General features: G+C 39.8%; 1 protein-coding gene across 3 annotated transcripts in view; it reads left to right on the top strand.

Annotated features, from left to right (window-relative positions):
* LOC109033965 (clarin-3) overlaps positions 1-15,995 on the top strand; it is a 160,561-nt gene that overhangs the window by 51,362 nt on the left and 93,204 nt on the right. The gene's annotated exons all lie outside the window — the stretch shown is intronic.

Raw genomic sequence — 15,995 nt, forward strand, 5'->3', positions numbered from 1 at the left:
CAGGATGACCCAAAAGTGCTGCATCATCGATGTAACTTCTAAGTTAATTGAGATAGAGACTTGACATTTTGGGAGCGTCCGTAGGCTGAAAGAAACTACTTTTGTGACCCCTCGAAATTTTAGGAGGACCGGATTTCCTGAAGAAAACCATGGGCCCTACTTTTTTCTCAATCTAAATTTCAAATCTCGATCTATAATCAACCTACAGTGAGGCATTGATTATCCGAGGGATTGGGACCGGTGTTACCGTGGGTAATCGAAAATCTCGAATAATCGAAAATCGCCGATACTCGAAAATTGCGAATAATCGAAAATTGTGAATAATCTGAAACTAAGATATTTGGCTCGGAAAAGTGACAAAGGAGACTGGATTTTAAAAGATTGTATCAAAACACTTGAAAAATATTTGACAGAAACGTCATTACCAGTTAAATATAAATAAATTTTATCTTAAAAGAATCAATTTTAGGGGAAATTATACCCGGAAGAAATCGTTTACAGTGGTTTACGCCATGGAATCACGACAGTTTTGGGCTGCAATTATTGCCATAGGTTTTAAGATAATTTTTTTTAGGATTGACCGCGGCCAAATTTTCTTCCACTCTATGAGAGAACCACCAAAAAAAATCGTGGATAATCGAATCGCGCACAACCGAGCGGTTCGGGTTGACAGAAAGTTCTTAAATCTACTCCATCACCAGAAAGTAGAATTTGAGAACTTTCTCCCACCCCCCAAACCTTATCCCTGTTGCAGTCAATCCTTTGAACATCTGATCTGAAATTTTGCCCCCGAATTTTTACCAAAAACATGATGTGTTTTTGCACAAAAACGTGTTTTTATTTTTCACGTTTTTGGTAAAAATTCGGGGGCAAAATTTCAGATCAGATGTTCAAAGGATTGACTGCAACAGGGATAAGGTTTGGGGGGTGGGAGAAAGTTCTCAAATTCTACTTTCTGGTGATGGAGTAGATTTAAGAACTTTCTGTCAACCCGAACCGCTCGTTTTCCCCCGACTCATCGCTTTATCCGGCCTCTCTTTTTGAGTTAGCTGCACCCATCAAGTAAGTAATGGCATAATTTTCATGGTACCTAAATGCATAGAGTACAGAAGAACCGTAATAACCAATTCTGAACGAAATAAAAATCCAGCGCTCGAGGTTGCAACGCGATTTGGGTCATTTTGACGAATTTTAAATCAAAAGCTGGCAACACTGCAACTCTAAATTGTTCAAGTATGCCTTTTTCTTATCGAAAACTCTCAGATTGCACATTTTTCGTGAAATTTTGGAGGAAATCACACCTCGAAACCTTCATTTTATCATCAAATTCGATATTTTTGAGTCCGCAAATTGGCAACGCTGCCGCGGGGGGCAAAAAATTTTGTATGGGCATGAAAATTTCAGAAAAGTCACATCTTATACCAGGTTAATACATACTAAAAGTTCAGATCGGTCACGGCAAGGATGAGAGAGAAAAGGTTCAACTTGCCGCCCCGTGCTCAGTGTGCTATTTTACCCTTAAAAAACCGCAAAAATTCGATTATTTTTCAAAAATCTCAAACACTCTACTTCGAAATTGGCCAAAACCCCATCAGGCAGTACCCTACTACAACTTACAATTTGAATTTTTGATTTTGAATGGAAATCACACTCCGAAACCTTCATTTTATCATTAAATTCGATATTTTGGAGTCCGCAACTTGGCAACGCTGCCGCGGGAGCAAAAAAATTTGTATGGGCATGAAAATTTCAGAAAAGTCCCATCTTATACCAGGTAAAAACATACTAAAAATTCAGATCGGTCAAGGCAAGGATGAGGGAGAGGGGGTTTAATTTGTCGCCCGGAGGCCAATTTTGCTATTTTACCCCTAAAAAACCACAAAAATGCGATTATTTTTCGAGGAGCTCCGACAACCTATTTCGAAATTGCCCAAAAACCCATCAGGGAGTACCCCACTACAACCTCCAACTTGAATTTTTGATGTACAACAAAGTCGCATTTAAAGTGAGTTCAGGGGCACCGTGACGGGTGGTACACTGAAAAAAGTAATATTTTGTTTTAGCACCTAGGATGTCAAAAATGTGTCTGAAGATCCGAAGATGCTGCCTTTACTGTCCTCGCAGTTAATTTTACAACCTATGAATGTAAATTTAACGGCGTTGGCAGTAGAGGCAGCATTTGTGGATCACCAGACACATTTTTGACATCCTAGGTGCTAAAAAAGCATACTATTTTTTCAGTGTACAGGGCTTTTACATCACCCCCCCCCCCCCCCCCCCGTACGTGAGATCTCCATTAGATTCCAGTTGCGCGGTTTTTCCGCAGTACGGCAGATCAGTTCCCCTCGCGAGGAAAACCCGCGGGAGCTTCTGTTTTTTTCTCTCACACGCGTGCAGCGGAAATGTCACTTCGATGCCTCTTAGCTTCTGTTCGGCGCGATCTGCTTTCCCCTCACATTGTCGGACCAGCATCTTCGGATCCCGGTTTATGGTCACGATTCCGATATCGGTGCCGTAAGTTGGCAGCGCCGCCGGTGTCGGAGTAAGTATAAAGTCGTGTATTCATTTGGGGGAAACGACAGCGCACGAATGCAGGTGTGGATCGGTGGCAGCGGGCTCCTATTCCACGCTCGTAAACAGTTGCCAAATTTTAGGCTTCAAGTAAAAAAAATAACTTGGCGTGCATCAAAAGACCAAATCTTATGATCCTTAATGCGCGTTTTACACTGAAAAAAAATTATCGGCGTTTTTACCAAGGTCCGTTGGTACCTTTACCATCTCACTTTCTTACCAATTATTGGTAATTTCACCAAGACAGACTGGTAAGCTTACCTAAAAACCGGTATTTTTACTGTTTTTTTTTCAGGTAAGAATACCACTTTTATTGGTAATCAATTCCCGGTAACTTTGCCATTTTGTCTCGGTAATTCTACCACGTCGATAAAAAATATTGGCGTTTTTACCAAGGTCCAGTAAAATTACCGAGAAAGTTCAATAATTTTACCGAGATTTCTCGGTAAGATTACCAATTCCATAAATGGTAATTTTACCAAGAAAAAACTGGGATCAAATAGAACCCTAAATTTTGAGAGTATGTGAACATTTGAAAAAAAAAAATATTCATAACTTTCCTGAAATATAAATACTTTATTGGGAGAAGTTTGGCAACGCACTATGAATTTTTACCTTTGTATGGCAGTATGTACACCGTTAGAATTCTAAAGATGTCTTCTTTAAGTATCGTTTCAATTACTGCCAAAATCGTTTCTCATTCTCAATTTATTACTAGCTAAGGGACTTTACTTTTCAGTGACGGAGCCGTCCCTGAACTAACAGGTATAACTTTTGGAGGGAAGAGGATGGTTTATACCTATAACATTGGATTGACCTAAGCCTGACACAATTTTCAAGGGGGGGGGGGGGGGTTCAACGTTACCTGGCGTGCCCTGACGTGTGAAAGAGAGTGGAGAAATCGAAAAAAGCCTTATATCATAATGGGCCTGTTGCATGCAAGAGATACAGCCGTGCGAATAGACTTTTTAGAGGTTAAATGACACGAAAATTACGATGGTCACATTAAAAAAGTCTGAAATACACTCCTTACTGCGCAATTTGCGTTGTTAGGAACGCGCTTTTTCAAATTTCCCGCGTCTGGGGGCAGTTTTCTAATCACCGGAAACGAGCAGACGGCGGGCTCGGTGATTTCCGGAAGATGCCGAGTCGTTGTTGTTGTTGTTGTTGTTATTTTTTCCTTCAGTTTGTTTACAAACCCAACGTGATCTCCTATAGTGGTCCACATACGCTTTATGCGGTGACCAAATCGATCAACTTTTAAATATCCAACGCAATCCTTCTACATTTCATTTCACGATGTCACGAGCTCCGATTTTTAGGTTATGTTGTCAGTTTTAGTTGACCGGAAATAGCCGCGAGTTGCCGTTAATTGTTTCCGTTAGAAAACTGCCCCCAGACGCGGGAAATTTGAAAAAGCGCGTTCCTAACAACACAAATTGCGCAGTAAGGAGTGTATTTCAGACTTTTTTAATGTGACCATCGTAATTTTCGTGTCATTTAACCTCTAAAAAGTCTATTCGCACGGCTGTATCTCTTGCATGCAACAGGCCCATTCACAACGGGCCCACGAGACATGTTCCATCATTAAAATGTCATGTAAGAAGACGTTAGATTAAGGGCGAAACTTTTAATATCTCCAAACATAATTCAACAATCAGAGATACATTTTCATATAAGAGCCTGTGACGGGAATCGATAATCGAAATGACAATTTCTTCATGAAAACCACGCGGTAGTTTGGTTACGATTTTATGGGGTACCGAGAGACATTTCAGCCTTTGTGATTTGAGATTTTCTTTAAATATTAGTGATACAAAATTTGACAATCTCCGTGGATCTGAAAGTCCCTATTTTTCCGGAAATTTTCTGTTTCATTGTCGTCTCATATAAAGCTCGAAATCATCTGGCTGGACTGGTATAAAAGCGTGGGCATACGTCATCAACTTATTGATGAGATATAGATCGTCGGTTAGTAATATCAAAGCATCGATGTACTATACTGTGTCCGGAGATAACACCACCCGGGGCCAATCTCAAGTCACCGAACTTTGAGCAAGAACACGTCTGGCGTTTGAAGTGAAAACGAACTTTTGGAGCTCAAATATTTGATATCCTGCTCCTCGATTGTTGAATCGTTATCGAATGACCTTGATCGATATATAGCATTGTTAAGATAGGGCTTTATCGATCAGAAGCATTCGATAACGATTCAACAATCGACCCGCTGGTGTGATAAAATCAACGTCTCCTTTTACCAAGCAATCAAAGAAAGTTATCTAATTCATCCGATATTTCATCTCGGTTTTTGATTCATTTTCCTTATGGTCTTTGATTTATTCGCAAAGTTATGAAGACGGAACGATTAGCCTACATAGAACCCAGAGCCGATATGTTTTCCGTCCATTCTCGTTTTTCCGCAGTTAAGTGATTTCTATTTTTTTTGTTGTTTAAATTCAATTTATTTGCATCAAAATACAATAAATTACAGGACTTTGAACTGCTCGGTTATATAGTCACTGCCTTAAACTAGTAGATTAACATAAATTTAGATTATTAATATGATGTAATAAACTAATATGGTAAGCTTAGCTTAAGAGCTAAAGTAGTTAAATTGAGAAAAGTTATAGTATACTATATTTACAAACAGTTATAGTATACTATATTTACAAACAAAGTGATTTCTATACTTGAGCATTTTTGGTCAAACATGTACACGACAGCGTCCGATTTTTGACGGATGCCTCGCTTAAAAAAACCGCTCAATTGTTTTTTAGTTCAATATTTCGTCATGACACACAACCGGTGTATAGACCGGTAAGACCGCAATCTTTTAGTGCATGACCGATACTAAAATATGAGGTTAGAACAAAGATTGAGCCAGCGACCAATTTCTGAAAACCGATTTTATTAAAATTCGGAAAAAGCGCGTTTTGGAACACACGTCCGCATCATCAACCTTATGTTTCATAGTTTCAGGAGAAAACACATTTATATCGAAATAGATGGCGATAAGAGTGACAAATGAAGAATGTTGTTATGTTTGTAGAACAAAAAGAAGATTTTTGGTCAATGTGATAAAAAAATTCGGCCTTTGAAATGGAATTTCGCCGGGCCAAAATTTGGTTTCTGTGACCGAAAACTCCAATCATAAGAGCCATAAAACTCAGTCTTCATTATGAGCCAAACTCACTCTCTCCGCTGTCTCTCTCATACTGTTTCTTACTCACTTTGAAGACCTCATTTTGATCATGTATGACTGTATGAGGATGAAGAGGGTCCAATCTAAACACATCAAACATACTTCGAAACAAACCGCACTTTTTCAATTTTACTTATCGTAATACGTCAAAGGACGAGTTCTCTTTATTTGGAAAAAAAAAATCTGCAAGAAAGTCAAACGTATAGTCCGCAAGGAGCAGAGAAATCATTCAAACCTGGAGGAAAAGTTTTTTCCTCATCTTTGAAAATCAGTATTGATGAGTAAAGAAAGCGCAACAAGTCAACTGACAACCGAAATGGATGGAGAGTTAGAAATAAAAATAAAAAAAATAATTGAAAAGTAATTGAAAAGACTTATGCAGTTAATTACAATTTTTACCAGTATCATTCGTCTTCGTTCTGGAGGGAAAATTAATTGACTTAAGAAGTGAAAGAGAAAGTATAAATAGACAACCTCCACCTCACGACAACTCGTGCGCTTTCAATCGAGACGGCTTGCGGGTGGAAAATCATCCTACAAAATAGTTTGTTTATCAAATTAGATGCTGTTTTTCACTCGCACTCAGCAGTTGCCACGTTTATCCTCAGAATCAATACGATTGAAAATAGAAGGCGAGAGTCATCTACACATAAATATTTCAGCTAATCTCAGGAAGACATATTTTCTGGATACTTTAACATAATCTATTTGTTCACACTAAAATCTGATGCCCCTAAACTTTTTCGAGGACAAACTAACCCTCAGTCATTTTCAAAGTTTCCTTCAAAAAAATATCGGAAACACATTGAAATATCGTACGAGAAAATGAAGCAGTGCTGACTATCGCAATGGGCAATGACTAATACTTAAAATTCTCGGAATAAAAGTGTGTTCTGTAGCTTCAAGATTAAAACATTTCTTTCATCTGAGCAAGTGTGTTCGGTACATTTTTCCAAATTTTGTTCCAAAAATTTAATTTTTCAATTAGGTATAGGCATGTTAAACTCGGTTGTCTTTTCATCTGTATAATAAAGCAGTTCATTTAAAAGTACATGCAAGAGTGTGAAGTATCACAGTGTGTACTGAAAATAAATTTTTATATGATAATGAGGCATATCAACAACTTAGAAAATGTATTATTTTGTTCCTATGAATGTAGTTCAATGATATTTAATCATATTTTAGGAAGATTTTCATATCAAGAAACTTAATATTGAACAATGGTTACCATCCCATAGAGGAGTATTGCAAGAAATTTTCTTCCAAAAATTATAATATTCCGTCACATTTCTAAGGCGCAATGATACAACTATTTGAACTCTTTGGAATGCGTGAGGTATCACGCCGCATTTGAAGGCGTTTTCAAATCAGCCAAGTTCCGATACCGGATTATCGTTTTGCATAGTTCATATTCTTTTGTTTTATTCCGCACCACTTGTTTCTTTTGAATCCTCGTAAAAAAACCACCCATTTCCTAAATACAATTCTAGCTGAAGCGCACCTAAGCTATGCATTCATGACTGCAAAAATGTTACCGGAAATTGAAAAATCCAGCGTGCATGAATGCTATTTTACTTTTAATCTTCCGTCACATTTCTAAGGCGCAATGATACAACTATTTGAACTCTTCGGAATGCGTGAGGTATCACGCCGCATTTGAAGGCGTTTTCAAAACAGCCAAGTTCCGTTATCGGAATAATCGTTTTGCATAGTTCATATTATTTTGTTTCCATTTCTAACCACTTGTTTGATTATAATCCTCCTATAAACACCACCCATTTGCTAAATACAATTCTAGCTGAAGCGCACTTAAGCGCATTCATGTCTGCAAAAATGTTAACGGAAATCGAAAAGGCCAGCGTGCATGAAGGCTATTTCAATTGCAATTTTCCGTCACATTCTTACGGCGAAATGATACAACTATTTGAACTCTCCGGAATGCGTGAGGTATCAAGCCGCATTTGAAGGCATTTTCAAAATAGCCAAGTTCCGTTATCGGAATAATCGTTTTGTACAGTTCATATTATTTTGTTTCCATTTCTAATCACTTGTTTATTTATAATCCTCCTATAAAAATTACCCATTTGCTATGCACAATTCTAGCTGGAGCGCACTTCAGCTATGCATTCACCTCTGCAAAAATGTCACAGGAAATCGACAAGCCCAGCGTACATGGAGGCTATTTCCATTTTAATCTTCCGTCACATTTCTAAGGCGCAATGATACAACTATTTGAACTCTCCGGAATGCCTTTAACTGGGAACCGCGTTTTGAGAAAAACGCATTTAAAGTTTTGTTTTTCATATACTGCGCAGACTTTTTTTATGCAGGTACCCTGTTTTGGTAACAATGGTATTTGGGACGTGGAATGTCCAAGGCATTTCAAATAAGTTACCGGAAGTGATATCGGAGATTCAGAAACTTGGAGTGGATGTCGCTGTTCTTACTGAGACCAAGAAAAAAGGGCACGGCAATTACGGCAAATTACGGTGACTATGATCTATTCTACAGCGGCGTAGCCAAAGATCAGCGTGCTCAGCAAGGAGTAGTATTACTTTTGCGGAGAAGCCTACGTAAGTTCGTGGGCACTTGGGAGGCCGTCAACCAGCGCATTATCAAAATGAACCTTAACCTGCACGGACATAAGATCACGCTGCTCGGAGTATACGGTGTAAATGATGATGCCACTGTCGCATGTAAGGATCAATTCTTCGAAGATCTGAATGATGAAATACTGAACGTTGGTGCTGGCAGGGAAGCCATTCTTATGGGTGATTTGAACAGCAGAACGGGACGACGAGTAAACTGTAAAGTTGTTGGACCGTTTGGGGAGGATGCTGTTAATGATAACGGTGATCGGCTCATCTCAATTTGTTCTCAAACTGAGATGAAAATTTTGAATGGCTTTTTTCAACACAAAGACATCCATAAGTATACCTGGGTCCAGCCAACGCGAGGATTGAAATCCATCATCGATTATGTAATTGTAAAGCACACTACTAAGTTGAAATTGCAGCAAGTTAGAGTGTGCAGGGGACTCTCTTGCGGCAGTGATCATCATTTCCTCCGAGCAGATATAGCGTTTCCCGTTAAAGGGATTAAAGATAAAGAGCCAATGCCTGAGCAACAGCAGAGTCAGGGAACGCAAAATCATGAAGTATGGTATAACATCGAAAGTTTGGAGCACCCTAGTGTCAAGGCTCTGTATCGGAAACGCTTAGATGAGAAGCTGGGGGATGGACTCTCGGGTACCACGGAAGAGCAATATCAGTTCATCAAAGATTGTATCCACTCTGCAGCGAAAGAAGCCCTAGGTGTTCACAAAACCAGTAATAAATACCAGCATCCTTACTGGTGGGATGAAGAAATTGAAGACGAGATAAATCTTAAGAGGCAAAAACACCTTATATTTCTGTCGTCTAAAAAGACTGAAGATAAAGTTGCTTACAGGAAAGCTCAGTCTAAAGTTAGGAGCCTCATAACACGGAAGAAGAATGAAGCTTGGGAAAGCAACTATTCTAGAATTAACACCTACCTAGGGGGGAGAAAAAGTGCTGAGAGCTGGAAGTTAATTAAAGGTTTACGTAGAGACATGAAGCGCGACATCGTTTCTCCGATATCACTTAAAAAACTGGAGGATCATTTTAAAGATCTTTTGACGGAAAGGCGCCCAGAGTTTCGAGACAACAGCACGGACAACGGAAGAATGAACAACTTGGAGATCCACACTTGTGACATAATTAAAGCGGTTAAAGAGCTAATTAATGACAAAGCACCGGGTCCTGGTGGGATTCCTGTCGAGTTGGTCAAGTACGGGACTGCCAAGCTCTTTGAGTGCCTCAGAAAACTGATGCAACAATGCATCAGGGGTGACGAGGTACCAAGGGAGTGGAAGGAGTCTTGGATCAAGGCCATCTACAAAAAGAAGGGAAGGAAGGACGACTGTAACAACTACCGGGGGCTCTCAGTGACCGGGACAATAAGCAAAGTGTACGGGAAGATACTGAAAGCGAAGATCGAGGACGAATGGCAGGATTACGAAGCAGAGAAGCAGGCTGGTTTTAGAGCTGGCAGGTCTACGATAGATCACCTCTTTGTTATTGTCCAGGTCATTGAGAAGAAAATGGCCGTAGCTCAGGAACTGCATTTAATTTTTGTGGATCTCCAGAAGGCGTATGACAGCGTGCCGTTGGTGAAACTTTGGGAGGCCTTGGAAAAATCGTATTTTAACGGGGGGTTGATTGACGCTGTTAAGCGATTTTATAAAGGGAGTTTTACCAAAGTTAAGTGCCATGGGGGGTTGTCAGCGGGATTTTATGTGACTAAGGGTTTAAAACAGGGATGTTGTTTGTCGCCAACATTATTTAAAATTTATCTCGAGTGCGTGCTAAAAGAATGGGAAAAGAAATGCTCTGGTATGGGTGTCCCCTTGGGTGATCTCGAAACTCTGTTTACTCTGTGCTTTGCTGATGACCAGGTGGTGGTTGCTCAAGATCAAAATGACGCGGAATACATGATGCGCAAGCTAGTAGAAGAGTATCGGAAGTGGGGTCTGGAAGTCAGCATATCCAAATCTGAGAAGATGACTTTTGGCGGTGATCAGCAAAGCATTGAGTTGGAGGATGGGCAGCAGATCAAAGGCTGCGAGCACTTTAAGTACTTGGGAGTGCGGTTGACCCAGGATGGAAGGACGGATCAAGCTATCAGGGAAAGGAACACCTTAGCAAGGAAGGCTATAGCGATGTTAAATGGAATCCTCTGGGATCAGCGGATTTCCAAAGATAACAAGAGGAGGATATACAACTCTATAGTCAAAAGTATATTAACATACGGATGTGAAGTTTGGCAGCTGAAGAAACGGACACAGGATATGCTAAGAGCAACGGAGATGGATTTCTGGAGAAGGTCAGCAGGAATTTCTAGGAGAGATCGGGTCCGTAATGATAGAGTGCGTCAGATAATGGAAGTCGAAAATGACATCGTGTTCGACGTCATGACCAAACAACTTGTTTGGTATGGTCATGTCAATAGGATGACGGAAGAGAGGCTGCTAAAAAAGATGCTTGATTGGGTTCCTCCTGGGAGGAGACGTAGGGGACGCCCAGTGAGAGGTTGGCGACAGGGGGTGTTAAATGAGATAAGAGATTGTCAACTCCCTGATGACCTGTGGGAAGACCGAGCTTTGTGGCGATTAGGCGTCGCACAGCGCCAAAGAGCGCTATAAAAGCGACTCATATATATATACCCTGTTTTGGTGTTTTTGGGTGATCGAACCCTTCTATTGAAGGATGCCGGGTAGATTTTGCGATACATTTTGGGTTTACACTCTAATATATTTAATTTAAAAAAGCGGTTTATAGGGCCGTATTACGCCCAACAGTCATTTTGGTGGCAATATGCGAAGTATACATTTTTGGAGGAATGGATAGTTTGAGAGGAGAATAAATTATTTCAATAGCTCGTTTTTCTGAAATAAAAACAAATCTTTATAAAATGAGATAAAAAAATCAAGCCATCACTATCGCTGCGCCGCGCCGATGCCCGCGAACCGAGAATGATAAGGCCGCGCGTATAGGTCGTTCTTGCACATATCGATCCAGAGGCCTCGCTTAACTCGGAAAATGAAGGTTTTTTGACCTCGAGCCGTTACCTATTTATATTCTATCGCTACCACAGCATAGTCCAGGGTACGTAGAATCCGAAAAGCAGATGGGCGTAATAACCACCTATACGCCTATTGGCTGTTCTTGGTGCGGTGTCCTCAATTTATGAAAAACCTCAAACCAAACTGGAATTTGGAGGTTTTGAATCGTTAATTACGAGGTTAGGAATCGTACTCTTGAGTGAAAAGTTGGTCAGTTTTCATTTAGCCTTTTCTAAGAATTTCCATCGACACAAGAATAAAGGAGAATGCGCTCCTAATCTAAATTTTGGGTTGATAGGAATTATTTTCAACGAAAACTTAGATTCAAATTTTCTCAAGCTGACGGAAATAGCCTCTCAGAAAAGTTAACTCTTGTGCACCAATACCCGTTTTCTGTGGGTGGTAACGAACATATTTCTGTGATCATCCTAGAGGAATCTTTTGGGCCGTAGGCTTTCTCGGAATCATTTTGGTACTTTTAACCCCCTTCCAAGATCTCTTCCGGGAACTTAATTTAATGCGATCAAACCTAATGCACATCGCTAACGTCAAAGCATCTTTTACAGACTAAAACAATTTTTCGTCTCAGCACCACAAACCCCCAAACACCCATGCGGCCGTGCCAAGGAATAAAGCCGGATGAATCTTGAGACATTGCCAATTTTTCTAATAAAATGCAACTTTCTTGGGAAACTATTTATTTTATTTTCTTTTTCATCCTTGGAGATTATTATTCGTAACTTAATCCCGTAAGTCTGAAAAATTCATTGACAACAATTTGTAAACATAAATATTTTGCCAGAGTAGATTCTTTCGTTCTCCGGAAAAAAGAACCAAAATTCCCAGGTTGAAAATTGACTGACAAAAGCAATTTATTATAGGAAGAATACTCTCTCTTCCTCTTTGAAATTTTGTCGCTTTTTTGCGTAGAACCAGAGGAAAAATCAGTATAATTTTTGCTTATAAATACTAAAAACTTTTCTAACAAAAAGCAAAATTTGCAACTAAAAATTTAGCAATTTTGATATACAGTTACGTTCTTTCGTCTGAAAAAAGACGATTTTGTTACCCTCAATTGTTCATACTGCCGTGCGCTGGGAAGAACGTCGTATTAAGGTTAGGACTTTGCCAAATTTTATCCGATTTCATTTTAATTTTCAGGGAAGCCTATCAATATTTTTCTACCAATTTTTCAAAGAATTTTATCTGCAAATCAATTCTAAGTACCTGAACATTTCAAGTAAAAATATGCATAGCTCTCCTGAAAAATAAATATTTGAATATTTAAGTAATTTAAATTTGGCAATTTGGATACAGGAATGCGCGAATTTAAAATTAATTTAATTCAAGGTAGAAATTTTGGTAAAACAGGAAACAGTTGGAAAAACTCATTTTTATATTAACGCTAGTTTACGATGGATTAGTCGGTTGACAAGTCATTGATGCCTTACCTTCTGATGATAAATGAAATGAAAAGACTGGCTAATGGTCGTAGGTATAAAGAACTTTCCTAAGTTTTCTCGGAAAAAATTTTTTAATTGGGAGAAACGAGGCAACGTTGACATTCTCATACGGCGTCGAAACACAGCATGGACCTTTTTAGCTCCATTATTCGATGTCGCGACTATGTCCTAACGCGAATTCGAATAATCGCACCAAAGACAGTGCAGCCGGCTTTAAACGTATATTAGCGCCTGCAAGACTGCAGGGATACTTCACGCATTGCGCTGAACAGAATAGTCGGCGTAAAGCCCATATTAGCGCCTACAAGACTGCGTGGATACTTCTCGCATTGCGCCAAACGCACTACAGTCGGTCAGTTGGCGTGAAACGCATATAAGCGCCTACAAGACTGTAAGTTGCCACATTAACGCTTCGTTGAATATTGAATATTCGCGCGAACATGTGAGGTTTCAGTATCAGAAAAATTCGCGCAATCCTATGCATCTCCAAAAATGTAAAAAAGGGGGCATTTGCGTAATCCTATCGCAACCATTTCAACTAACAGAATCAGTAAAATTTTTGCTTATGAATACTCAAAACTTTCTAAAAAAAAAAGCAAAATTTGGAACTAAAAATTTGACAATTTTGATATAAAGTTACGTTCTTTCGTCTGAAAAAAGACGATTTTGTTACCCTCAATCGTTCATACTGCCGTGCGCTACTAAGAAAGTCGTATTAAGGTTAGGTGTTAAGGATCAGCTTGTCCGCCTCTTTGCAACCCGGGCGACTGCGCGGCGAACATTCTGCGACTGCGCTTGCTATATTCGCCACCAGGGCGCGCTCGGCGCAATTCTACCGTTAAGGTCCCTTTTAGGGCAAATTAAAGGCCACAAACTGCGACCTTTCGCCCTTTGGCGTGATGGGCACATGACCCATGGACGTCTAACCCGTCTTACCGGGATTTCCAGCTGAAAGGCTCAAATGAAGCCTTTTGGCAGCGCTCCGTGCGCGCCCGCCCCGTCAATGGGGCCCGCAACCGTTTCACCTGGGCTCTGCCCACTTCTATCACCTATTTTTCGATTTCATTGTAGCAGGTCTCTCCTTCAATCTTCTGAGTTTGTTATCTTATCTCAAGATCTTCCTTCACCTACAAGTAAGTACGAGTAAGTATTCGGAGCTGCCAAGCATTTCGGCGCTCCTTTCCTTCATTCGGCGCTACGTTTTACGGCGCTAAGACCTCTTTAAACAAGGGTTGCCACGACTTTCGGTACCCTTCTTCGGCGCTATGACTTCTTCAACAGGGTTGCCACGTCTTTCGGTACTCTGCTTCTCTTCTTCAGCGCTACGTTCTTACGGCGCTAAGTCTTCTTCAATAGGGTTGCCACGTTTTTCGGCACTCTGCTTCGGCGCTAAGCTTTACGGCGCCACGAACTCTTCCTTCAAGGGCGATTCTCATTATCTGACGCCCCCTCCCTTTTCTCTCTTTCTCTCTTCGTCACATTCTTTCAACCCCTTCGTCAATCAACAACTCTTTTTCACTCTACATTTCTTCTTCTCTCTCTTCCTAAGTTATTCTTGTTGCCCTGCCTTTAAGGTGGCTGCCTGCGAGACTATCCTCGGGATGACTTCTTTTCTTTTCCTCTTTCCTATCCACCTGTCTTCTTCTTTATCTTCCTAAGTTATTCTTGTTGCCTGCCCTTCGGGTGGTTGCCTGCGAGACTATCCTCGGGATGACTTCTTTTCTTCTCCTCTTTCCTATCCCACTTTTCTAGGTGTTCTCTAACATTAGGACATTGCCAAATTTCATCCGATGTAATTGAAATTTTCAGGGAAGCCTATGAATATTTTTCTACCAATTTTTCAAAAAATTTTATTTGCAATGTAATTCTAAGTATCTAAAAATTTCAAGTAAAAAATATGCATTGCTCTCCTGAAAAATAAATATTTTAACATTTAAATAATTTAAATTTGGCAACTTCCAAGTATTTATGCGGCGTTTTTCCATACGTGGTACCAGGAATATACCTACAAAATGAATTGATATCTATTCGAGCCCAAGCTGCCTTCCCGTGTTTCATTCTTTTCTCTGAACGATTGTACTTACTTCAACTTCCAAAAAAATCGAGTTTTCTTTAAAAATAAACGAAATAAAAAAAATCCTGAGTTTCTATTTAAGGAACTCAATAATCGACGCCGAATAGTTAACTTAAAAGGTCAAGCTGTGTCTGGCGTTGACGCTCAGAGGTGAAAGATTGGCGCCGTTATTCGTAACCGAGGTTCAAATCGATAGAATCCTATTATTCACTCTTCACTGAATCTCTTAACCCATAGCAGGCAGGGAAATGTTGCACAAAATTGCCCTGATGCGCTCGCTCGAACAATGTTGACTGCTCGCGTGTGATAGTGGATGGTTGAGGGGCACATCTCTGATTGGCTCGATGAAAAGTTTCGGTCGATGCGATTGGTTTATGACGATTCCTCCTCAAAAGTTAGTTTGATCAATTGATATTCTCCCCTAAATGTTTGTATATAAAGAACAGCTGGTCCCAACGTTGAAAAAGTTTTTTAGTTGACTTTGGGGCAACTAGAATGCATAAGTCGTAAAGAACCGTTTTTTATGGTTTTAGCCTCAGTATTAGGCATACATAATGAGATGCCAAAACATCAAGTTTCTGCAATCATGAACCGTATGAAAAGTTGGAGTTCATCAAATTGCCCCCTATGAAATATTCATTTTCTAAGAGAGGCTTGAATGTTTTTCTTTGGATTTTGCTGATATGTGTAATGGAATTGCGTCTGAAATTCATAAAACAATCGGAACCAAAATATTAGCAAGTTTTACTAAAAATTGAATATGAACTGAGTTTCTCTCTCATTTAAATTATTTAAATTGGCATGGGGAAAATCGACAAGAATTTTAACAGCAAAAGCGTCATGTAGAAAAACAAAGAAAGAAAAAAACTAAAATGCTCCTCTAAAAAATGTACTTTTTTCAAGACACTGAGGTCGCGCTAGGTTATCAGTTCCGATTTTCTCTATAGCTGGTAACAGTGGATTTTGTCCATTCAAGTAAACTTGAAGCAATCGATAAGTATTCAGGTAGAGTGTCTCAGTCGCCTCAACTGCAATCGATTA

Source organism: Bemisia tabaci, chromosome 8 (assembly GCF_918797505.1).
Source record: "Bemisia tabaci chromosome 8, PGI_BMITA_v3".
Lineage (NCBI taxonomy): Eukaryota > Metazoa > Arthropoda > Insecta > Hemiptera > Aleyrodidae > Bemisia > Bemisia tabaci.